This window comes from Capra hircus, chromosome 13 (genome assembly GCF_001704415.2).
Source record: "Capra hircus breed San Clemente chromosome 13, ASM170441v1, whole genome shotgun sequence".
In the NCBI taxonomy this organism is placed as follows: Eukaryota; Metazoa; Chordata; class Mammalia; order Artiodactyla; family Bovidae; genus Capra; species Capra hircus.
Genome location: NC_030820.1, coordinates 3,142,622 through 3,166,748, shown reverse-complemented (window position 1 = coordinate 3,166,748; position 24,127 = coordinate 3,142,622). Strand labels below are relative to the sequence as shown.

The 24,127-nt window shown below is 40.0% G+C and overlaps 1 long non-coding RNA gene across 1 annotated transcript in view; it reads left to right on the top strand.

Moving 5' to 3' along the window:
* LOC102181967 overlaps nucleotides 1-24,127 on the top strand; it is a 76,657-nt gene that overhangs the window by 45,113 nt on the left and 7,417 nt on the right. The window lies entirely within an intron of this gene.

Sequence of the window (24,127 nt, the reverse complement as noted above, 5' to 3'; positions counted from 1 at the left end):
CCACCAGGGAAGCCTGTGAACACTAGAGTGGGTAGCCTATCCCTTCTCCAGGGGATCTTCCCAACCCAGGAATTGAACCAGGGTCTCCTGCATTGCAGGCGGATTCTTTACCAGCTGAGCTACCAGGGAAGCCCAAATAAAGGTCATTTAGAGCAAAAAGGGATACTGCAAATATGGATTGTCAGGCCCTGTCCCCAGGTAGTGACCATGGAGCCTTTGTATGTCATGTTCTCTTGTTTCTCCTAATAGAAATGAGGCTGACTCTGCACCAATTATAAGGCCTTATTAGTTTAAAATGTAAGATGTTTTTGAGAATCCACACAACAAGATAACTATAATATTACTACTACTATCATTTATTGAACTTAAGTCACTGGGTTTTGTCTTTTTTTTTTTTCCCCTCTAAGTCACTGTTTTAATGACTAAACCCTGAATTTTTAGAAGTCATTCAGTCCTCCTGATGACCTTAGGTGATGAATTCAATTGCTCCTCCATTTTCCAGATGGGTGATCTGGGCAGAAAGAAGGAGCTGACTTGAACTAAATCACAGCTTTTAAAGTGGTACAGCCAGGATGAGGGCCCAGCAGGTTGACTTCAGGACTCTTGACCTCATGATGTACCAAACAAAACGAAGCAAATGAAGAGCCCCTGAAACAGGGATGGACTCAGAGGTAGGATTTTTGTTTTGACTTTTTTTTTTTAAATTGTCAGGCCTGTGAAAGTTGAAGTGGTATATTTATGAAAGGAGGAAGTTTCGTGGAGGGCCAAAGAATTTAGATGTCTTTGGCTTTGAAACCAGACCAGGAAAGATAAAGGGCTCATTAACAATTACAAGTGACCCTTGAGCAACATGGGTTTTAACTGCATGAGTCCACTGCAACTGGGATTTTTTTCACTGACTAGTACTTCAGTATTGCAGGATCCGAGGTGGGTTGAATTCATGGATACTAAGGAACTGCATATATGAAGGGCTGACTAGAAGTTATACTTGGATTTTCAACTGCATAGAAGGTCATTGCCCTTAATCCTGGATTGTTCAAGGGTCAACTATATAACATACCCAATTATTTATTATAATCTTATATGATATAAATATAGATGCATATATATAACATATAAAATTAATACATAACCTATAAAACATCTACTTCTGCTTTATTGATTACACCAATGCCTTTGACTGTGTAAATCACAACAAACTGTGGAAAATTATTCAAGAGATGGGAATTCCAGAACACCTTACATACCTTCTGAGAAATCTGTGTGCAGGTCAAGAAGCAACAGTTAGAACCAGACATGGAATAGGGAAGGGAAGCCTGGCGTGCTGCAGTCCATGGGGTCACAAAGAGTCAGACTTGATTGAGCAACTGAACTGAACTGAATATGTATGAGATATATAACACACTATATTAATATTAATGCATTATATATGATATCTAACTACATATATATATATAAATATATATAGTTTTTGGAACAGCTTTATTAGGATATTATTCACGCACTATAAAATTCAGTAAAGTTCACAAATCCAAAAAGAGAATAAACAAAATGGGGCTGCTGGAAAACTCTCCTTAGAGAGTCTGAAAATGATCCATCAGATCCAGAATCTGATTACATGGGTTGATCAACATATGTAATAGATGACAGGATATTTAAATGTTTTCTTTCCCAGCTTCAAGCCTACAGGCTAGGTGAGAACTATCATTTTTATTTTTCAAAAGATAAATTTTTAGTTATCAATATTTCTCAAAGCCAGCTCTAATAATGGCATGTTTATTAAATGGCTTCAATTTGGGGGGGCAGGGCAATATCTCTTCTAATTTTGTGGTTTTAACATTTTTCTTAAAAGCAAAATAAGACAGGATTTTAAAATTCCCGGGCTGTTTTCTTTGACCACATCTGACCACATCCGTGTTTGCTTTCTAAATTTTTAATGGTTTCAATCAGGGTTAAATTGTTGTTGAGCTGTTGAAGAGGGTTATAATTTACTCCACACTTACTTGAAATTGAATGGTCAATTAAAATACCCACTAACTAATCCCTAAATTGACTGGACTTAAGAAATTTTTTAAAAGGTATTTAAGGGAATAGTAAAATAAATGATGCCTGAATGGTTAAAAGCCCTACAATTATTTTAAAGGCCCATTTTAATTTAGTTTGAAACCTACGCAATGTGAAAAGTGCTGCAAAGAACAGTGGGGGCAGTCGGGTGCTATGTTCTTCACTAAAGGAAAAGTGAAACAGCATAAAGAGAGGTGACGACTCCTGGAGACAGAAAGCGATGGTGGCTTCCAGTCTGGCACTCTGGCATCTCTGTAGACTTCAGTGGATGTGAGGCCCGTGAGGGTACCTGGGCACCATGCTCCGGGGAACCAGTCTCACCAAAGGCCCCACACCCAAGAATAACACAACTGTCAGAGCCAGTTTTCCAGCACAGTCTATTTGCTTCTGAACAAGAAGCCTACAAGGGCCAAGCACCAGGGAGGGAGCTGCTCAAATTCTGTGCTGCACACAACCTCCTTGACCTTTCTGGGAGCTGGGAGGTGGGTGGGAAGACCCTTAACACACACTGAAGTTGAATCTTCTTTGACCCGAGTGAAAACAGAACTGAGCATCAGCTACCATTTATTTTTTTTTAAATTGAAGCAAAAAGTATTGTGCCATATTTTTAAGCATGAGAATTTTTGGCAGCAGAATCAAGCTGACAGCTTAAAGCTAAAACTTTATCTTTGATCTCTTCATGTTCTCACCTCTTGGGAAAAACGTCAGAACCAAGTTGACATGGGTAAGGGAGGTACTTTGTTGCCGGAATTTGAGCAGATGATGGAGGCAAATCCAATGTTGGAATTTTTCCCAAATATTTTAACAGGGGCCTTCTGGGATGCATGCTTTAAGAATGAAGGCACTGTGAAAAGATAAAGGGCTGGAACCCAGGGGTTGTTCAAAAGTCACTTTACCCTGTCAGAGGCAGTGCCAATGTACAGCTAAGAGAACAATCTGTATTCAGTCCAAGGCTCACTGCTACTGTTGTGTGATCTGAGGAATGTTACTTATCTTCTCTGCATTTCAGTTCCATTATTTGTATGGGCATGAGTTTGGGTAAGCTCTGGGAGGAGTTGATGATGGACAGGGAAGTCTGTCATGCTGCAGTCCAGGGGTCACAAAGAGTCAGGCATGACTGAGCAACTGAACAGAACTGAACACAACCATCTGACTGAATCAATGCTCAACACTCTTTCTGTGTCCTCCCCATCCTTGGGGGTGATTACCAAGCATGTAAGCAAAATCAGAATGCAGGGGAAAAGGAGGATCAGAATGCATTTGATGACTCTCCAGAGGAAACCATTTCAGACTGGATTATGGAATACTGATTTTCAGATATTTGCAAGAGTGCTTAAGACAAGACTACACAGGTGAAAGTGTGAAGATATTATCAAAACATGCAAGTGATGTCATCCTTTAAATTTCTGATGCCAGGTCAGTCCTAACCTCTTTTGGACCTTCACTTCAGTTCAGTTCAGTCACTCAGTCATGTCCGACTCTTTGCGACCCCATGAATCACCACATGCCAGGCCTCCCTGTCCATCACAAACTCCCAGAGTTCACTCAAACTCACGTCCATTGAGTCGTGATGCCATCCAGCCATCTCATCCTCTGTCGTCCCCTTCTCCTCCTGCCCCCAATTCCTCCCAGCATGAGAGTCTTTTCCAATGAGTCAACTCTTCGCATGAGATGGCTAAAGTATTGGAGTTTCAGCTTTAGCTTCAGTCCTTCCAAAGAATACCCAGGACTGATCTCCTTTAGAATGGACTGGTTGGGTCTCCTTGCAGTCCAAGGGACTCTCAAGAGTCTTCTCCAACATCACAGTTCAAAAGCATCAATTCTTTGGTGCTCAGCTTTCTTCACAGGCCAACTCTCACATCCATACATGACTACTGGAAAAACCATAGCCTTGACTAGATGGACCATTGTTGGCAAGTAATGTCTCTGCTTTTGAATATGTTATCTAGGTTGGTCATAATTTTCCTTCCAAGGAGTAAGCGTCTTTTAATTTCATGGCTGCAATCACCATCTGCAGTGATTTTGGAGCCCCCAAAAATAAAGTCTGACACTGTTTCCACTGTTTCCCTATCTATTTCCCATGAAGTGATGAGACCAGATGCCATGATCTTCGTTTTCTGAATGTTGAGCTTTAAGCCAACTTTTCCACTCTCCTCTTTCACTTTCATCAAGAGGCTTTTTAGTTCCTCTTCAAATGTCTCCAAAATAATGGAAGAACAAAACTTCTCATTATAATATTGAACTGTTACTGGGAGCTCAGTTCTATTGAAAAAAGAACTCTAGATAAAAGTATTAAATCAAAGCAAAGATGATCTCCAGCCTTGTATTCCTTAATGTGCTAACATTCAGGTCTGCAAAATCCATTCTCTTCCTATTGACTCTGGCAGAACTATTAACAACCCCTGTGGCTAACTCCTTTCTTCTCAAGGCCAAGACTCTGTCCAGTTAACTGGCAAACGGTTATAATTTTGGTCACTGGTTCATTCAAAAGTTATTCAGTTTGCATTTACTAAGCACAAACCACATGCTAAGGGATGTTCTAGGTACTTGTTTTACAGAAATAAGCCAGTAGTAATTTTGATGTGTGGAAATTACAGTTTAGTACCATGTCTTTCTGGAAGAGCAGCCATGGGAGGGGTGAGTTCTATAAATTATTCGTATCTACTGTAAAGTCAAGAGGGAAGCCAAAAGAGAGTTTTCTGAGTTTTGTAGCTGAATGATATTCCTCATTTTCTACAAGTCCTATACATATTTTCTAGGAAAAGTATGGAGAACCCCAGATGTAACTGGTATAATAGCAAACATTTTCTCGGAAGCTGAACTATTGGTTAAATTTCTCCAAGATAGACAGTCACAGGTATTTGTTCCAAGTGTTTCCAATCAATGTAAAATTTTGTTCTGGGCACCAGAGCTGGATTTATTAATTTGGGGCTAATGCTGAAGGGAACAATAAAACATGATGCTCTTGCTGGAAAATAATCAATGGACCCATTTAATAAATAAGTATTTATTAATTTCACAGAGGATTTGAGGTTATCATGGCAAATAAGACAGAGTGACTCTCCTTGTGAATTTTCTGTTCTGGTTGTGGAAACAGTAATGAATGCAGAAAAAAAAATAAGTTCTACAATTGCAGAATAAGATGGAAGAGAATTACAGAGGTAGGTCATGTTTTAGATAACCACAGGAGGGCTTTTGAGGAGTTGAATTTAAGCTGGACCTGACCAGTAAACAGGAATGAGGCATGCAAAGATCTATGGGAAAAATGGTCCCAGGGAGAGAAGACAGCATGCGACTAAGCAAAGATCAGTGGATCAGGCTAAAACAGAAGGACACGAGGAGCAGGTGGTACAACTGAGCACATCCCCAGTTGGTGTTGAGTCATCTGACAGCAGAATGAAATGCAGAAAGAATTTCTATTTGGAAAGAAATGATCTAGCTATTTAAACAGGATTATGTACAGCTCAGAGCCAGGGCATTGAGGAAAAATGGATACCGTGAAAGCTGGGTAAATTCTTCCTACATAGGTAAAGGCTGAGCCTTGAGATATGGGTAAAATCGAGCTGACTAATGAGGTCCAGTAGCTGCTGAGAAGAAATCTGGAGGCCCTGAAACAGGAAGGCTCTGATAAGTTCGACTTTGGAGTCCACTAGCTTTCAGACCTGAAGGTAGGGTGACCCTATTCTATGGGGTAAAGACAGAAAGCAATTGCTTCCTTCTTGGCTTAAGCTGCCTGGAAATCCACTGGAAGACTGGACTCTTTATAAGCTTTAACCACAGCATGTCAGAACAGAGCTATATTTTTAAAAAGAAAAAGAAGGAGAAAATCAACCCAATGCTTCCTATTCTGCAGTAGGTAGATGAGAAAAAACCCACGTGTCAATGGTACCTCGTTTCCATGATAAGCAAAAATTCCAACATTATTTAACTAATATCATTACTTGCACTGTGATGCTGACAGCTTCTCACCCATGGCTCCTGAAATCACTGCAGGGCTTTGTGATTCTCTGGGAGGAAATTGCTGAATAGACTCAGATGATGTAGAGCATGAATTCATAGTAAACCTTGCTTGGTGCTCTCCGTGTGTATGGAATGCTTTTCGATCTCGCTTCTCTTTTGGATGCTATGACCAAATGACAGAGTTGATTCTCTATTTCCAATGTGGTTTCTGCCATCTTTTCATAAAAATATGATGTCTTCTACTTCTCTGATATTCAGGTCTATTCACCAAAACTGGACTTTTCTTTGAGCATGGATTTCTCTCTACCTCTCAGGAATGGGACTACTCCCCACTCTTTGCTCCTATCTCTGGCTGGTACATGGTCTGGCCCAGGGTCTTCTTCCAGTACTTTTGCAGACCTCTGTCATTCTTGGACATCCTGGAAGTAGAGAGGGTCCCCTTTGAACTTCCCATAGACTAAGTCTTCCAATAACATCAGTAGATCAACAAATGACATACTAACCTTTGAAGCCATAGGCCTGCCTGTCTTGATTCCTTTATCTCCTGTGTTTCTCATGCTCTTATATTTTCAGTCTGGAGATAATGCTCTGCCTGTTATTGGACTCTAGTAAAATTTATTTCAGCCTTGCCTTGTTGTGCTTAGTCAAACTTAGAGGAAAGTTGGTTTGGTGGAGACTGAGCTCGATCACCAAATCTGCTTCCCTCTCTTCCTGGGTGCACAGCTAGACCACATTTCCCAGATTCCTCTGCAGGTACTTGTGGCCATGTGTCTGAGTTCCTTCCAGTAGAATGTTGCCCATGAAGATTTCCCATGAGCTATCTCCCATTTTTCCCCATCTATCAGCTAAATGGGGAGGATTCTAAGAACTAAGATGGGGAGTCATCAGATGAAGGAGTCTGGGCCTCACCAGCCAGCAGAATTCAGTGGACTTTATGAATTAAGAATGTATTTTTTTGTATTTTGGGGCTGCTGAAATTGTAGGGGTTGCTTGTTGTAGCAGCTAACATTACTAACCCTAAGTAATATGTTGGTCATATCCCTTTCCCGAGGTACTGTCCCCACCCATAAATTCTCCTAAACAACCCCCACATCACCAGTTCATTGAGTCTGACTCACTCCCAAGAGGCAAGGGGTTTAATTAGGAACACATGAATAAGAAGCAGAGTCCCCTCTTTCCCACACCAAATCCCTGAGAGCTAACATTTAGTGAACAGTGACTGTTAAGAAAAACAGATTTAATGTGAAGCTAATAAATTTTAAGCTTGGGGCCTCTTACATGCATGGACCCTTCCCAAGGCCTTGAAAATGGACTTCACATCTGTTCATAAGGTCAATGCTTTCATAAAAATTGCAAATGTAAAATGCTTTTTTTTTTTTTAAAATTTGTGGGAGGGTGTATTTATACCGACTTCCAGACCCTGCTATATCTAGATACAACCTCAAGGCTGAGTGTTAAGCATGTATTTTCAAATGTCATCCTCATAGCCATTATGTAATAGGTGCTATTATTTTACAGAGAAGAAATGTGATGCATGAAGATTTTAAGTCTCTTATCCCAAGTCACCCAGCTGACTTTCTTCTTTTAATATTTATTTATTTATTGCCCCAAATCACCCAGTTCTTTCTTTTTTTAAAAAATATATACATATATATTTATTAATTTATGGCTGTAGAACTCCGGGAGTTGGTGATGGACAGGGAGGCCTGGTGTGCTGTGATTCATAGGGTCGCAAAGAGTCGGACACGACTGAGTAACTGAACTGACTGACTGACTAACTGTAGCACAAGGGCCCTCTTTTGTTGAGTGTCAGCTTTCTCTAGTTGCCACAAGCCGGGGCTACTCTCCAGTTGCAGTCCCTGGGCTTCTCATTGCAGGGACTTCTTGTGTTGCGGTGCAGGGGCTCTAGGGCGCGTGGGCATCAGTGTTTGCAGCATGCGGCTCTAGGGTGCCTGGGCTCAGAAGTTGTGGTACAGGAGTCTAGTTGCCCTGAGGCATGTGAGATTCTAGTTCCTGGACCAGGGATGGAACCCATGTCCCCTGCATTGGCAAGTGAATTCTTAACCACTGAGCCACCAGGGAAATCCTCAGCTCTGACTCTTTTTGGAACCAGAATTCAGGCACAGACTCTAAAGCCCAAGCCTGTTGCCACCCTCATGGTGTCATCCTGAGAGTCACCTACCTAAGCAATAGCAGCAGTGTTCAGCATATTTCTCTTAGCCCCTCTGAATAACTTCTTTGGACCCACCCTGATTTCTTTAGTCCCAGATAAGAAGAGATGGAGAATTTTTGCAGGGGTACATTAAAGTGCTAATTTCATACACCAGGAAACACATAGGACTTAGCATCAGAAGATGTGAGTTTTAGACTAAGAAAACAACGGCATGTAATGGCACCAATTTTGCCAAGAGATGGATGTACATAGCAGCAAGCAGCTGGATCCGATGAACGGCTCTGGGCTGTCAAAGGCAGGGAACAGCTTCAAAACTCATCACCAGCTCAGCTTCCACATGGTGCAAAAGAACTGGAAGATGGGAAGATAAATGGGAAGACCCAGAATGGGGGTCAAAACACGTTACTCCAGATGAGCCTCAGAGCCAGCAGTGCCCTGAGGCTTGTGGGCACACACCAGCTGTTACTTCTGTGGTGGTTTGATCCCCAACTAATATGCCAGCTGGTGGAGTTTTATTTCCTTGTTGACTTTTTTGCTGCCACCTGGGGAGTCTTGGTAACTGTAAACAAAGATTTAGAACACTAATAAAGTGTCAGGCGCCAATGCAGTTGACTCTGTACTAAAATCGAGTAAGCTGTAGATGAGCAGCTGGCGTGGGAATCCCAGACACACAGGCTGGTGGGGAGCAGGAGTCCAGGAGCCGTGAGCTGGAATGAGAGAAAGGATCTAACTATGGAGGCCCCTTGGTTCAGAGCCCAGCTTGGGCATTTGGAGTAGATGCTGGTGCATGGCAGGGCCCCCAGCTCTCAGCTGCTGGGAGCATTGGCTGCTAAAGGATCACAGAGGCTCCCTACCCTAAGAACTGTCACCAACTGATGCCTAGGAGATTATACCTCTATACCCCTCCCCAGGTGAAGACCACAGAAATGACTGATTGCTGCAGGAGTACAAAAGTCCAGCCCCTTTGCCTTAAGGAGGAGATGACTGTGTCTCCAGAGCCTTTCATGGATCAGGCCAAGTTTCGATTTTGCCTGAGCACCTCTCTTTGCTTGCCTTCTTCCTCTGCCCCATCTGCTTTCCTCCCTTAAAGTCTTCTCCTAAACTCCTTCCTCAATACTCCGTGGGCCCCTGATTTTCCCTGTCCTGGGCTCTGTTTCCAGGGACCTGACCTAAGAAACACAGCATGCATTAAAATGGTAACTATTTTATTATATAAATATTACTCTAAGCCACAGTGAGTAATGGACTTTCTGTCTGCTATGGGATAGACCTGGATTTCTACATAGGACCTACCTGTAGATCCAGACTTGGAAAGCAAAGAAAAACAAAGCTATGGGGTAAAAAATGGGGGTTGAAGTAATGGCCACACCAATCCAAAAGGCCATGAGGATATTTGTATGGCTATCTGTGGTCCTTATCTTAAGACCCAGAGCCCTGAGGTACCATTTTTGTATCTTCAGAGCCAGTCTTAAAAGTGGGAGGTGGAGGGAGAGATAGCTGAAAGCCAAGAATCTTCCAGATTTGACTATCACTCATCTAGAATTGGACCCAGGAGGAACTGTTGGGGACAGAAAGTTGGCCAATCAATAGTTATTGACCTCAAGTCTGAAACTTCAAGAGAATTTTTCTCTGGCTTGACAAAAACTACATTCACAATGCCAGATTCCCAGTGCATAAATCCAACTGGAAATTCCCAAAGACAGGAGCATCAGGAACTCTGAGCCACTCAGATATTCTTTCCCTATACTTCTGTATAGGGTTGCATGGTTCTCATTTTAGCAGAGGGTTCCAAGAAGCAGATCTTGAAATGAGAATTGACATGCGACTTGATTTACTGAGGAAGTTCTCTTGGAAAAAACTGGGTGTGGAAAGCAGGACAGAGGAGGAAAGAAGCCAAGTCAAGTTGAAGCCTTAGTCTTAACCCTCAGAAGTGGTTGGTAATGTCAATTACACCTCAAATTTTGGCCAAACTTCAAGAGCTGGGATTTCCTCTTCCCAACCCAATCACTGGCTAGGGACTACTTTTGAAAAGCCAAGGAATTTCTATCTCTCAAGCTGATGGTCCCAGGGGGGGTTCTCCACAGAGCATCCCAGAGATGAACAATTGAAATCAAAACACTTAGAAGCATCTTTTCATATGTTTATTAGCCATCCGAATGTCTTCTTTGGAGAAATGTCTATTTAGTTCTTTGGCCCATTTTTTGATTGGGTCATTTATTTTTCTGGAATTGAGCTGCATAAGTTGCTTGTATATTTTTGAGATTAGTTGTTTGTCAGTTGCTTCATTTGCTCTTATTTTCTCTGATTCCAAAGACTGTCTTTTCACCATGCTTATAGTTTCCTTTGTTGTGCAGTAGCTTTTAATTTTAATTAGATCCCATTTGTTTATTTTTGCTTTTATTTCCAGTATTCTGGGAGGTGGATCATAGAGGATCCTGCTGTGATTTATGTCAGAGAGTGTTTTGCCTATGTTCTCTAGGAGTTTCATAGTTTCTGGTCTTACGTTCAGATCTTTAATCCATTTTGAGTTTATTTTTGTGTATGGTGTTAGAATGTGTTCTAGTTTCATTCTTTTACAAGTGGTTGACCAGTTTTCCGAGCACCACTTGTTAAAGAGATTGTCTTTAACCCATCGTATATTCTTGCCTCCTTTGTCGAAGATAAGGTGTCCATAGGTGTGTGGATTTATCTCTGGGCTTTCTATTTTGTTCCATTGATCTATATTTCTGTCTTTGTGCCAGTACCATACTGTCTTGATGATTGTGGCTTTGTAGTAGAGCCTTAAGTCAGGCAGTTTGATTCCTCCAGTTCCATTCTTCTTTCTCAAGATTGCTTTGGCTATTCGAGGTTTTTTGTGTTTCCATACAAATTGTGAAATTATTTGTTCTAGCTCTGTGAAAAATACCATTGGTAGCTTGATAGGGATTGCATTGAATCTGTAGATTGCTTTGGGTAGTATACTCATTTCCACCATATTGATTCTTCTGATCTGTGAACATGGTATATTTCTCCATCTATTAGTGTCCTCTTTGATTTCTTTTTCTACTTTCTCATTATTAGTGTATAGGAATGCAAGGGATTTCTGTGTGTTGATTTTGTATCCTGCAACTTTACTATATTTATTGATCAGCTCTAGTAATTTTCTGGTGAAATCTTTAGGGTTTTCTATGTAGAGGATCATGTCATCTGCAAACAGTGAGAGTTTTACATCTTCTTTTCCAATTTGGATTCCTTTTATTTCTTTTTCTGCTCTGATTGCTGTGGCTAAAACTCCCAGAACTATGTTGAATAGCAGCGGTGAAAGTGGGCACCCTCGTCTTGTTCCTGACTTTAGGGGAAATACTTTCAGTTTTTCACCATTGAAGATAATTTTTGCTGTGGGTTTTGTCACATATAGCTTTTATTATGTTGAGGTATGTTCCTTCTATTCCTGCTTTCTGGAGAGTTTTTATCATAAATGGATGTTGAATTTTGTCAAAGGCTTTCTATGCATCTATTGAGATAATCATATGGCTTTTATTTTTCAATTTGTTAATGTGGTATATTAGATGGATTGGTTTGTGGATATTGAAGAATCCTTGCATCCCTGGGATAAAGCCCACTTGGTCATGGTGCATGATCTTTTTAATGTGTTGTTGGATTCTGATTGCTAGAATTTTGTTAAGGATTTTTGGATCTATGTTCATCAGTGATATTGGCCTGTAGTTTTCTTTTTTTGTGGCATCTTTGTCAGGTTTTGGTGTTAGGGTGATGGTGGCCTCATAGAATGAGTTTGGAAGTTTACCTTCCTCTGCAATTTTCTGGAAGATAGGTGTTAGCTCTTCTCAAAATTTTTGGTAGAATTCAGCTGTGAAGCCGTCTGGACTTGGGCTTTGGTTTGCTGAAGATTTCTGATCACAGTTTCAATTTCCGTGCTTGTGATGGGTCTGTTAAGATTTTCTATTTCTTCCTGGTTCAGTTTTGGAAAGTTGTACTTTTCTAAGAATTTGTCCATTTCTTCCGCGTTGTCCATTTTATTGGCATATAATTGCTGATAGTAGTCTCTTATGATCCTTTGTATTTCTGTGTTGTCTGTTGTGATCTCTCCATTGTCATTTCTAATTTTATTGATTTGATTTTTCTCCCTTTGTTTCTTGATGAGTCTGGATAATGGTTTGTCAATTTTATTTATCCTTTCAAAGAACCAGCTTTTGGCTTTGTTGATTTTTGCTATGGTCTCTTTTGTTTCTTTTGCATTTATTTCTGCCCTAATTTTTAAGATTTCTTTCCTTCTACTAACCCTGGGGTTCTCCATTTCTTCCTTCTCTAGTTGCTTTAGGTGTAGAGTTAGGTTATTTCTTTGACTTTTTTCTTGTTTTTTGAGGTATGCCTGTATTGCTATGAACTTTCCCCTTAGCACTGCTTTTATAGTGTCCCACAGGTTTTGGGTTGTTGTGTTTTCATTTTCATTCATTTCTATGCATATTTTGATTTCTTTTTTTATTTCTTCTGTCATTTGTTGGTTATTCAGCAGCATGTTGTTCAGCCTCCATATGTTGGAATTTTTAATAGTTTTTCTCCTGTAATTGAAATCTAATCTTAATGCATTATGTCCAGAAAACATGCTTGGAATGATTTCAATTTTTTTGCATTTATCAAGGCTAGATTTATGGCCCAGGATGTGATCTATCCTGGAGAAGGTTCCGTGAGCACTTGAGAAAAAGGTGAAATTCATTGCTTTAGAGTGAAATGTCCTATAGATATCAGTTAGGTCTAACTGGTCTATTGTATCATTTAAAGTTTGTGTTTCTATGTTAATTTTCTTTTAGTTGATCTGTCCTTAGGTGTGAGTGGGGTATTAAAGTCTCCCACCATTATTGTGTTACTGTTAATTTCCCTTTCATACTTGTTAGCATTTGTCTTACATATTGCGGTGCTCCTATGTTGGGTGCATATATAGTTATGATTGTTGTATCTTCTTCTTGGATTGATCCTTTGATCATTATGTAGTGTCCTTCTTTGTTTCTTTTCACAGCCTTTGTTTTAAAGTCTACTTTATCTCATATGAGTATAGCTACTCCTGCTTTCTTTTGGTCTCTGTTTGATGGAATATCTTTTTCCAGCCCTTCACTTTCAGTCTGTATGTGTCCCTTGTTTTGAGGTGGGTCTCTTGTAGACAACATATATAGAGGTCTTGTTTTTGTATCCATTTAGCCAGTCTGTCTTTTGGTTGGGGCATTCAACCCATTTATCAAGACCACAATGAGGTACCATTTCACACCAGTCAGAATGGCTGTGATCCAAAAGTCTACAAGCAATAAATGCTGGAAAGGGTGTGGAGAAAAGGGAACCCTCTTACACTGTTGTTGGGAATGCAAACTAGTACAGCCACTATGGAGAACAGTGTGGAGATTCCTTTAAAAAAATGGAAATAGAACTGCCTTATGACCCAGCAATCCCACTGCTGGGCATACACACTGAGGAAACCAGAATTGAAAGAGACACGTGTACCCCAGTGTTCATCACAGCACTGTTTATAATAGCCAGGACATGGAAGCAACCTAGATGTCCATCAGCAGATGAATGGATAAGAATGGAGTATTACTCAGCCATTAAAAAGAATACATTTGAATCAGTTCTAATGAGGTGGATGAAACTGGAGCCAATTATACAGAGTGATGTAAACCAGAAAGAAAAACACCAATACAGTATACTAACACATATATATATGGAATTTAGAAAGATGGTAATGGTAACCCTGTATGCGAGACAGCAAAAGAGACACAGATGTGTAGAACAAACTTTTGGACTCTGTGGGAGAAGGAGAGGGTGGGATGATTAGGGAGAATGGCATTGAAACATGTATACTATCGTGTAAGAAACGTATCATCAGTCTATGTTCGATACAGGATACAGGATGCTTGGGGCTGGTGCACTGGGATGACCCAGAGAGATGATATGGGGAGGGTGGTGGGAGTGGGGTTCAGGGTTGGGAACTCATGTACACCTGTGGTGGATTCATGTCAATGTATGGTAAAACCAATACAGTATTGTAAAGTAAAAAAAAACAAAAACAAAAACAAAAAAACAACACTTGGAAGGCAAGGAAAGGCACATTGAAAAGGTCAAAGTGACCCAAGGGAATCTGAGTGGAGCACCACTGGAAATGCTACACATTTATGATTATTTTAAGGGACTGGAAAAGGCTAGTTTCTGCACATATACAGTTTATTTTTATTATTTTTAATGTTATAAAAATTGGAGGGCATAGGAGTTAGCCTTAGAAAGTGTAAGTTTTAATTCATGTTCTGACTCATATAAGCTTTGTGACCTTGAGTGGGTCACTTAGCTTCCCAGGGATTCAGTTTCTACATCTGTAAGTAAGTTTATTACTTTTGAGCTTTTCAATATACATTGATATTTTCTGTTGGCTTCACAGGTTTTATATATATATATATATATATATATGTATGTATATATATATGTTTTAAAACATCAAGTAGGATGGTAGTTTTTTCATTTTGGCATGTGATTTTGATGGTACTTTTTCTTTTAGGTTTAAGGCACAGTATTTTTTAGCCACTCAAATATGAGACTGTTCTTTTTATCACTATGCAATGTCTCTTCTTATGCTTTTTGGCTTGAATTAAATTATATCTGACATTAATATTGCTACATCATGTTTCTTTTAGTTAGTAATTGCCTTTTGTGTTTTTTTATTTTCAACATTTCTAGACAATTATGTGTCATTTGTGTATTGTAAACCACAGATGGCTTTTAAAAATCTGTTTTGATAATCTTGTTTCTATAGATTCCTTGAATTTCTTTATATTTATTTTGATTACTGCTCTATTACACTTAGCTATATGCTCTAATTTTATGGTTTAGACTTATCGTGTTCTTTATTTGCCTCTCTTCCCACTTTTCCTTTTTTCTATTTGATAGTTTCAAAATTTTCGCATATTTACTTAAGTGTAAAATTTTGTAACAAAATTTAAGTTATTCAGTACTCTCCTCCCACATAATTAAAAAATTTAATATGCTTTAATTACTTATTGGCTTGCAACTTAACATTCGAAAAACTAAGATCATGACATCCAGTCCCATCACTTCATGGCAAATAGAAGGGGAAAAAGTGGAAACAGTGACAGATTTTATTTTCTTGGGCTCCAAAAATCACTGTGGACAATGACTGTAGTCCTGAAATCCAAAGGTGCTTGCTCCTTGGAAGGAAAGCTATGGCAAATCAAGATAGCACATTAAAAAGCAGATACATTATTTTGCTGACAAAGGTCTTATAGTTCAAAACTGTGATTATTCCAGTAGTCATGTAGGGATGTGAAAGATGGATCATAAAGCAGGCTGAGCACCAAAGAATTTATGCTTTCGAATTGTGGTGCTGGAGAAGACTTTTGGGAGTCCCTTGGACTGAAAGAAGATCAAACCAATCAATCCTAAAGGAAATCAACCCTTAATATTCATTGGAAGGACTGATGCTGAAGCTGAAGCTCCAAAACTTTGACCACTTAATGAGAAGAGCTGACTCCTTGGAAAAGACCCTGATGCTGCGAAAGATTGAGGGCAGGAGAAGAAGGGGATGACAGAGGATGAGATGGTTGGATGGCATTGCTAACTCAGTGGACATGAGTTTTGAGGATACTCTGGCACAGTGAAAGACAGGGAAGCCTGGCATGCTGCAGTCCATGGGGTTGAAAAGAGTCGAACTTAGCGACTGAACAACAATAACAAAAAAAAATTACTCACTGAACACCCTTTCCATATTTCCTTCGTATCTTTTGAATTATATCTGGTTATGTGGACAATACCATTCTTTTTTTTAATGAGTAGATGGTAAATTTATCAACATATTTTTCTAAATTTTACACTGTTTCTGTACTTCACTCCATCCATTTCTCGAGATGTTTCCTTCTTCTGCCTAAACTACAGTAGCTGGTAGTTTAGTAGTTATTTCAGTGAAGATCTGTGTGTAATAATCTTTCCAATTATTTCCATTTCATCTAGAGTGGATTCTTCTTCTCTGTTGATCGTGTTGCTGTCTTTCTTAGCATTATTTTCTCATATGTTTTGTAATTTTATTATTGAATGGAGACAGAGAGCTCACTCACTTTCTTTCTCTCCCACTCCTTGTTTCATAGTCTTGCATATTTATATTTGATTTCTTCCACTACTTCCCAAGAACAGTCAGTCTAAAACCAGGTCTTGGACTTTTCCTGGTGGTCCAGTGGATAAGAATCCACCTGCCAATGCAGCAGACATGGGTTCGATCTCTGGTCCAGGAAGATCCCACATGCCTTGGGGCAACTAGGCCCCCCATGCACCACAACTACTGAGCTGGTGCCTTAGAGTCTGTGCTTTGCAACAGGAGAAGCCATCACAATGAGAAAGCCCAAGACAGAGTAAGCCTTGCTCAGTGCAACTAGAGAAAACCCACATGCAGCAATGAAGACTCAGTACAACCAAAAAGAAAATAAATAAATAAATTGTTAGAAAAAAGCTACAAAGCTGAGTCTTGTACTGGTAGTTCAGGACATGCAAACTACATTGACATTGGAGTCATTACATATTCATCAACCAAGTTAGCAGATTGTTAAGCCCAAGTCCGGGATGAAAGACTTCCTATGTTACAGCTTTCCTGCTACACTGCTTTATATAAATGGTAGCTCAGACAGTGGTTTTAAGAGCTTATTTTAGCATCCTTTAATGTATGAAGAAACTTTCAAGCTTGCTTCTGACTTCAGTGAGTTTGAAGATGAGCCTCTTACTTCTTTGGGGACACTTTTTATCTCGTTACCCCATAGGAACTCAGATTTCTCCGTTGGCTTCTGGATCTGGAGTTCAGTGAGTCTGCAAACACAATCCCAGTTACTCTTCTGTGTTCACTTCCATTTCTGGCTTTCAGAAATGTTTATCTCAGTTTTTGGAATGGTCATATTGTTTAAATTCTTCTTTTTAGATGTCATATTCTGTATCAGTCAGTTCCTGCTGCATAATACTGTACCCCTGAAAAGTGAGTGATTTACAAAAGTCATGCACTCGCATTCATTTATCTGGGCTTTTCCTGCGGTTTGGCTAATCTGGGGTGGGTTCACTCTGCAGGAAGTGAGACGGGGGAATAAAAATGTTGGCTTCTTGCTATCTTGTCTCCTGTTTGTGTCCCCTCCTCCCACCTCACCCTCTACCAATTAGCCAAGTTCAGTTGTAGCTGAAGAATTAGGGTACCATTGAGGAGTCCGTAAATGTCAGTCCCCTGAGGCACAGAGCTGGGTAGAGAAGGTGAGGGGGCAACACAGAATATCTAGTCTGATCCAAGGGACATCATAGATAGTTGGTAAAGCACTGGGAGTCACAGGGCACATGCAAACAGAAAATCAAGACTCTTGAGTCTCAGAGAGGTGTGATCCCCCCAGTCATATTTTTGGAAAATCACTCCTTAGGGGCTTTAGGAAATTGGCAACTCTTGGCCTAAATGGGGGATACAAAGGCAGGAGTCCCAGGAACTCCAAGTGGCAAAATCCTGTTGCCTTTGGAAACCATCTTGCACTCAGAGAAATATGGCACCCTTTGGACCTTTTATTACTTCGGTCTCATTAATCTGGTCTTTGTACTGAGAAGAATGAAAGGAGGGCAAATTTTTCCATTCAATGAACATTGAAGTGGCAGTCAAGTAAGCTATTGAGTTGCAGCTCTGCCACCGTCAAATCTGTGACCTTGGACAATACACGTGGCTTGTTGAGCCTCAGGTTTCCTCCTGCAGAAAATGAGGAGGTTGAATCAATTGCTTTCACTTCTTTGAAAACTCAGTAGCTATGGTTTATAAATGGGATGAATGACACTTGCAATTTTGTTTTCTTTTTATTAAAAAATATTCCACTCTGACTGTTCATGCTCTGGTCTCTTTACTGAATTACTCGAACTAATGGGAATCTAGTGAAAGAGCTTTGTATTTTCAATCTTCCTTTCCCTAATGCTTAAAACCATTTTTTTCTTCTCTGCCTCCCAGGCAAAGGAGAGCCAGCGCTGACAGCCACCCAAGGCAAAACATGGTTTGATAATGATAAAATGAAAGAGCTTGCTGCCTATAAATTTAGATCTCCAGCATAGATACTGATTTCCTAGCCTCATGGACATCCCAGTAATTATCTAGAATTATGCATAATTTACCTACTTACATTTTCTAAGAAACTGTCAGTTTTCAGGTCAGAGTTTGACAATTTATTGGTTTGTCCTGTGAAAATAAATTGGGGGCATCACGGGCTGGAGTCTGTAATGTGTGCTGTTGAGGCCATAGATGTGAAGCGGCCTCCTATTTATAGCTGAGCAAGCTTAATTGTTGCTTTTCAATCTAAATAGAAAGGCTCTGTTTACTGCTGCTTTTAATTGCTGCAAGTGGTGAAAAAGCATGCAGGGCCTCTTCAGTAAAGGCAATTCAATAAAAGCATTTTGTCAATAAATTATTATTGCCATCATGAAAGTCGTGATCTGCATTCAAATATAAAGCAAGCAACAGCTTGGCTTCTCCCTTTGATGGACTCAGCACAATGCTTTTACATTTTCTTAATTCATTCTATTTTTCTCCTGTTTTTCACAGACTATTAGAGCTGATAAGGGCACTGTGGATCTTCTTAATCTCTAGCCCTTATTTTACAAAGGAAAGTCTCTGAATTACCTGTGCAGGGCTGGGACATGATTGTGTCTAGTCTTTTTTTTTTTTCCTTTTTAAAGATCATTTGAGAAATCAGAAAATCAATCTGCTTTCTATGAGTGCCTAGTTGAAAGGGGATTATGGAACCCACCAAAGCATTACTTGCACAGTTCTCTTTTATAAAACTCTTATCAAAATGTTCTACCAAGTATATCACTTTAGCTTCAATTTCCAGGGATCTGAGTAACACAGTATAAGGATCCAACCCAGAAGGCAGTTCTCTGTGTGGAAGGCAGGGGATCATATTTTTCACAAATGACCACACAGTATTTCCAGGATCGCATACTCTTCCAGAACCTTGCCTTCCTCCCTCAGTTCACATTTCCTTTTCTTGAACCTGGACTTGTCTTGATGAGTAGAATGCAACCAAAACCACTTTGTGTGACTTCTGAGGCAAGGTCCTAAAAGTCACTGTGTTTCCACTTCCTTTCAGGATGCTTGGAACACAGCCACCGTGTAGAGAGGAAGTTCAGGCTGCATGAAGGAGCCCTACATAGGTGTTCAACAGAGCCAACAGTCAGCATTGACTTCAGAGCGATTTTGAGCTGCTCCAGCTGATGACAAGCTCTCTGTTGGGTCCTGTTGAAACTGCAAATTCTTAAGGACAATAAATATTGTTGGTTGAAGCCACTACATTTTGACATGTTATACAGCCACCAAAACTGGAATACTGTGATACAAATACTACGCCCTTGCATCTCAATTCTCTTTAAAGTCTCTCTTCCCCTTTCCTTTATAATGGGCCCTTGTCCATTTTCTTTATTTTTACTAGGACCTAATACTACTTCAAATACCATTGCTACTACTAAAAAAATAAGATACTTTTTATAGCTAATGTTGAGTGCACATACCTACTGAACTCTACCTATAGATTTAAGCCCTAACATGTACTAAAGTATCTAAACTTCATCTTAACCTGGGATGGGTTGAATTGTATCTGTCCTCGCCAAATTTACATGTTGAAATCCTATATCCCAGTATTTCAGAATGTCTGTATTTGGAGACAGGGTCCTTAAAGAGGTAAAATTAGGTCATTAGGGTGGGCCTTAACCCAATTGACTGGTATTCTTATAAGAAGAGGAGATCAGGCCACAGATATGCACAGAGTAAAGACCAAGTAAAGACACAGACAGAAGATGGTCCAAACCAAAAAGGCACAGCCCCCTAGACACCTTGATCTCAGAAGTCTAGCCTCCATAAGTGTGAAAAGTGCATTTGTATTGCAGTCTGTGGTATTTTGTCATGGCGGTTCTAGCAAATGAGTACACAACCTTAAAGTGGTATTGAGCTCAGATGAAGGGTTTACAGATGCAGAAGCTGACACAGAGAGAAGGCAAGTAGCTTGCCCATGGTTAACACAACTTTATTTTCTTTCAGAAATCAGGAAAAATGCCCCAGTAATTTAACTTACATAAAGAGTTTCACAGTTAGTTCGAAGGAAGATTAAAAATTAGAAAAGTCAAACCTACCCTATCATTGTACCATTTAGCAACAGAGTCCTCAGAAATATGTCCCCCTAGTCCTCTTGGCTGAGTTAGGACAAAATGGCCACAGGGCAGGCGTGAATGCAGTCACATTTCACCATGGCTGTGGATGCCAGCTGGGGCCAGAGTATTTCTCTGCCTCTCCCTCTCCATCTGCTTTCCACATCCACACTGATGCCCAGGGCAAAGCTGCACAGAAAGAGAGTGGGTTCCTGAACAACTGTGTGGAGTGAAGTCACTGTCCATCCATACTGAATGAATGCAAAGAATAAATCTCACTGGGTTAAACCACTGGATTTTGTGGGGTTTTTGGTTTCATTTGTTTTCACTGCTGTGAGTTTACGCTTACACATAGAGATTATGATTGGGATTAAACTAGTCAATCCCACTGCTGGGCCACAATAATTGGTTTAGGTTGGGTGCATGCCCACATCAAAGCCAATGAGATATGAGGAGCTGTTTTCTGAGGATTCTGGCAAAAGGAATAGTCTTTCACTGAAACTGTTAGAACTGATTCCCTTTTTCCACTTCTCTCCCAACTCAACATGCTAAGCAATTCAGACTTTCAATCTGCTGTAGCCTTTTGCTGGCAGGAGACCACTGTGTGGAGTCAGAGGGCAGAGAGGTGGGGAAGCCAGGTCCTAATGACATCACTGGTTTGCTGGATGAAGCCTTGCCTGATTTATCTGTGAACTCCTTCAGTTCTTTGAGACAGCTAGATCATTTCATTGTTTGAGTCTAAGATTTCTGCTCTTAGAAACATACTCAGTGTTACTGAGCCCCAGCTGCCTACACAGAACCCATTATCTCCCTTTTACTTCCTCACAGAACCTCTCTTTTACAGATGCCCCATCCTCATGTAGCCCCTATGACCCAGAGGAACCCCTTCAGCTTGAGGAGTGAGTCTGATGGGATTAAGAGTTGACCCCCTTGTCTGCAGTTGGTTTGGGAAAAGTCATGTGACCCAGTTCTGGTAGATGACATGTGATGAGAGGATTCCTGGTATCATCCAGGGAAGTTCTGCCTTGGTCTTAAGAGTAAACTATTCTCTCTTTCCATAACTGAAGTCAGATGAATCTACCAGTATCCCCTGGACAACCTTAAAACATGAAACCAACCATGGGAATAGCAAAGCCGAGGATTATATAGAACCTAAACTCCAGATAACAATATTGAGATCCTGGATCAACCAACTCTTATTACATTTCCTATTAAATGAACATATATATGCCTTCATTGAAAAAGCTCATTTAGAAATAATTGAAAGTCACCCAGTTGTTTGAATAACTGAAAGTTAATGGCTGCATGAACTATCCCAGTGGTTCCAAATGCTTCCAATAGAGCAAATAATCTCTTTTCTCTGTCCCCAAAGAAATGATAGCCACTATGTACTTTCCTCTTTCCTCTCTGTCCCCTTAGGCTATAAATGACCAAATGGTTTTCCTCTCACATGAAGAGGCATGGAATAAACTCCATGAAATCTGTTCAGACTAGTCTTGAAATAGAAAAAAGGTGTTGAAATACCTTAAAGTGGTCTGTGCTCTATGATACAGCCTAGGAGAGGCTATTTGACAATATCCTTTGCAGTAAGAAGGGCATCAGTTGGCATGTTGTTGGCCTCTTGAGTGAACAAAGGTCTAGAAAAGAGATCAGGTTTCTTTCTTCTCTTGTCCAAGATTGTTCTATGGTTATATTGCAGGGATTAATGACTGATGGTGAAAATGAAATTAGTTGTTAGTCTTAGCCAGGTAATCATGTTCCTTAACTACCAGGAGAGATGGACCTTGAGGCCTCTAATTACATAAAGAAAACTTTCAAGTGTCTGCTGCTGCTAAGTCGCTTCAGTCGTGTCTGACTCTGTGCGACCCCATAGATGGCAGCCCACCAGGCTTCCTCATCCCTGGGATTCTCCAGGCAAGAACTAATCTTTATATATAGATCTGGTTCTTATATTTGTAAAATTTCTTCTTCCATTAATGCAACTTGTGTATATTGTCAACTCTGGGGGTTAACTATAGCAGGTTTTGTCAATTTCATTATGCAAATAAATTTGAACAGGGAGAATGATGATTTCTCGACTGACTCTATCGATAGACCATACACTGTATGATTTCAATTCTTTTGCATCTCTCAAGATTTGTTTTACGGCCCAGGAAATGGTCTATCTTGACCTATGTTCTGCTGGCAGTTGAAAAGAATGTGTGTCCTCCGTTGCTGGGGGACACTCTATAAATGTGGACTAGATCCTGTTGGTTGATGGCGTTGTTGAGTTCTTGTATATCTTTTCCAATTTTCTAACAAGTTGTTCCATCAAATATTAAAAGAGAGGGTAGAAGTCTGAAACTGTATTTGCAGATTTGTATACTTCTTTCAATTTTATCAGGTTTGTTTCATATAGTTTGCATCTGTGTTGCCTGGGGGATACACAGTGATTGTCACTATATCTTCTCTGTGGATTGACCCTCTCATCAGTGTATAATCTCTCTCACTAAGTCTGTATTTTTTTTTTCTGTCAAGTCTAGTCTACTTTATCTGTTATTAACTATCATCTCCATTCAATAGATCTCATCCCACATCTTCCCCTCTTACCAGGCGATTATCTCAAGTCTAGTCTTCTTTGTTATTAACTAGCCATGCCTGCTTTCCTTTGATTACTGTTTCCATCATTTTACTTTCAACCTGTGCATGTTGCTATATTTGAAGTGAGTTTCTTGTAGACAATATATAGTTGGATTACATTTTTAAATCCATTCTGCCAAGGTCTTTTAACTGATATATTTAGACCATTTAAATTCAATGTACTTCAGGTGGCCCTAGTGGTAAAGAACCCACCTGCCAATGCAGCAGATGCAACAGACGTGAGTTGGCTCTCTGGGTCAGGAAGGTCCCTGGAGAAGAAAAGGCAACCCTCTCCTGTATTCTTACCTGGAGACTCTCTTGGACAGAGGAGCCTGACAGGCTACAGTCCATAGGGTCATACAGAGTCAGACATAACTGAAGTGACTTTGCACACATTGATATAATATTTTCCCAAGTGACTCAGTGGTAAAGAATCCGCTTGCCAATACAAGAGACATGGGTTCGATCCCCGGGTCGGGAAGATCCCTTGGAGAAGGAAATGGCAATCTGCTCCAGTATTCTTGGCTGGAAAATCCCACAGAGAGAGGAGCCTGGCAAGCTACAGTCCATGGGGTTGCAAAAGAGTCGGGCGTGACTTAGCACACATACGTGACACATGCATTGATATATCAGGCTTAAGTTTGCCATTTTATTTTTTTTTGTTTGTTCCTGTTTTTCATTTATGATTTTTTTTTGCTTTCATAGGAGTTATTTGAACAGTTTTTTAGAATTGCACTTGAACTATCTGTAATGTTCATCAACAGTGTATCTCTCTGTGTAGTTTTTTCCTAATGGTTGCTCTTATATGTATATATACATAAAAAACTCATCACAGTCTACTGTTGTCATCATTTTACTCATTTGAATGAAGCGTAGACAATCTTACCTCTCTTTATGTCCATTTATCCTCCTCTGTTCATAAGAAAATTTTCTGAAATATTTCCTCTACATATTTTAATAAGCATATCAGGCAATGTTATAATTTTTGCTTCAAACATCAAATATAATTTAGAAGTCTCAGGAAGAAAAGGTAATTCTGTTGTTATTATGCATAGTTTTGGTTACTGTATTTCTTCCTTTCTGATGGTCTAAGGTTTCTTCTTTTACCATGCTATTTCATTTTAG